This window comes from Grus americana, chromosome 1 (assembly GCF_028858705.1).
Source record: "Grus americana isolate bGruAme1 chromosome 1, bGruAme1.mat, whole genome shotgun sequence".
Lineage (NCBI taxonomy): Eukaryota > Metazoa > Chordata > Aves > Gruiformes > Gruidae > Grus > Grus americana.
In genome coordinates, this window is record NC_072852.1 from 148,807,963 (window position 1) to 148,810,613 (window position 2,651).

The window sequence follows — 2,651 nt, forward strand, 5'->3', positions numbered from 1 at the left end:
TATAAATAGACTCTCCGGAATGAACTAGCGCTTCTTGCTTGCTTTCCGCATTAACCAGGAGAGGGCCAGAGCACCTCTCCTATGAGGACAGGCTGAGAGAGCTGGGGTTGTTCAGCCTGGAGAAGAGAAGGCTTCAGGGACACCTTACAGCAGCCTTCCAGTACCTAAAAGGGGCCTACAGGAAAGATGGTGAGGGACTGTTTACAAGGGCATGTAGTGATATGACAAGGGGTAATAGGTTTAAACTAAAAGAGGGTAGATTTAGATTAGATATATGGAAAAAAATCTTCATTTGTGAGGGTGGTGAGGCACTGGAACAGGTTGCCCAGAGAAGCTGTGGATGCCCCCTCCCTGGAAGTGTTCAAGGCCAGGTTGGATGGGGCTTTGGGCAACCTGGTCTAGTGGAGGGTGTCCCTGCCCATGGCAGGGGGGTTGGAACTAGACGATCTTTGAGGTCCCTTCCAACCCAAACCATTCTGTGATTCTATGATTCTAACCTATATTAAACTACAAGTCCAAAGAGCCCTGTGGAGAACTTGAGTGGAATTACCAGACTGCCTTTGACTTAACTAGCATGACATAGTCATCACTTCCAACATCAGTCATCGATGTGCCAGGAGCCGTACCTTTCAGGGCAAACTGTTGCTCTGAAGTTCACCCTCGCCAGTTAGTCCAGGATGCTGAAGGACCCAAACCTCTGACTGGCTTCTTGGTGCTGACTGATTTCTGAACAATGCAGTCTCATTAGCAGCAACCTGGCATCGGCCCACAGGACTAAGCCCCGAAGCATGCCTCAGAGGCCTGCAGTTGGAAGCAGTGACAGGCTTTTCCCAATTACATGTGAACTCCACGCCTAGGCACACTCACACAGTTGACTGTGTAATTGAGATAACAGGTTGGGTTGTAAAACTCAGGAAAACAGCTCTACAGTGGAACAAGAACAGAAATTTGCAAAATTACTCCTCTCTAACTGGAGTCTTACTAGATGTTTCATGATCAATTCATTCACAGCACTCTTAAGAAACTCTAGGAAACATCCTCTGCTCTGAGAAAAATGCATACTTTGCTCCTGAATCACAATTTGGCAGTGCTGATGCTTGCGTGTGTTCTTTTGGAAGTGTACTTTTGGTTTGGAGTGATTAGTTTCTCTAAAATGAGTGCGAGAGAGTACTTTGGGTTTTTACTTCAAAAGTGTGGTCATGACAGATATGGGATATCAGAATTATGGAAATAGTGATGTGTGCCAGATCCTACAAATGACCATTTTATCTTCAACGCTTATCAAGTATTATATACATCCAATATAAGTGTGTTACTCTTTCTTGAGACTGCTGGGTTTCTGGCATGCTCTCTATTCTCTTGCTGCATGGTGGAGAGCTTTTTTAGTCATTGCTAGCTACTGGGAGACACTTCTTTCTCTGAACCCCCCATGTCACCAACTTTCAAACTTTGTGCAGCTTAATTGGAAGCATTGCTGTTATCCTTTGGATATTGTGGAACAAAGAATTGGGCAGGTAAACACTTAAAGCACTCTAATACCTTTGTTCTTAAGATTGGTATGGCCTATGAAGTTCCTCCAATTTAGCCAGTCACCTTAACACCACCCTTGACTCAAAAACAGTGAAGGCAAAAGCCAATAAAAGCATTTTGCACAGCTAAAATAGACATGAGAGCTTGCAAAGGCTTATAATCACACACAGCAACAGGAAGAGAAATTTACCCATCCAGCTCATAAAGGGTTTTCTCCCCCTTTATATCATCAGATAAGCTGGTCAACATTTCATGGCTTACTTCTCTGAGAACTCCATGGCTCAAGCCAGCTCTTCATCCTGATATCATCAACATGGAAGAAGGCCAGTATGAGAATCCCTTCTTTCTTCTAATTAGTCTTAATGAAACCAAGAGGGAAGCAAACTAGCCCTTCTACCCGAAAAAGCCCGAGCTTCCCACTTGGGAAAGAGTAATGGTTCTCCAAGTCCAGAAGAGAGGATCTCCTCTATCATTTAATAAGTTAAAACATGCCTTCCTGCATTTTCCCAAACCCTTAACTAAGTTGCCAGACCCTTCACATTGATTTGGAAATTGTTCAAACCCCAAGATGAAGCTTCTTCTTACATTACATTTTTATAATTCATACTAAAAAGTATGTTTACTTCAACAATAAAGTTAATGCGTGTGGATCTTGAATAAAAGCAGAGATGGGGACAAGCGATCACGCTGAGTACCCTACAGTCGTGTCTCTGAGGACTGACTAAAAGTAAGCTGATGGGAACCAAAATGAAGGAGGTGAAGGCAAACTCAAGGAGGAAAAGGCACTGAATTGAAAACTATGGAGAAGGAAACAATTCCAGAGAAACTTCTCCCTGTCTGGAAAAATTTGAATTTCTGTGTTTGAACATGCTTAATTTCACCATCAAACTAAAGAATGTAAGTATATAGAGTTACTACCCAAACCCTGAAGGAAGAACTATTGTTTGAACTGAAAAAGTGATACCCTAGCACAGTGGAAGGGACGGCTGACCGAACCAGATAAAAAGTAAACACATGATAGAAAGCAAACAAAGCTCTGCTCCAAATAGAGAGGTTGAGCAACTTCAGGTGATGGAATACGGGAACGGTGGCAGTGGGCACTCGCATTCTGTCCTGGAAAA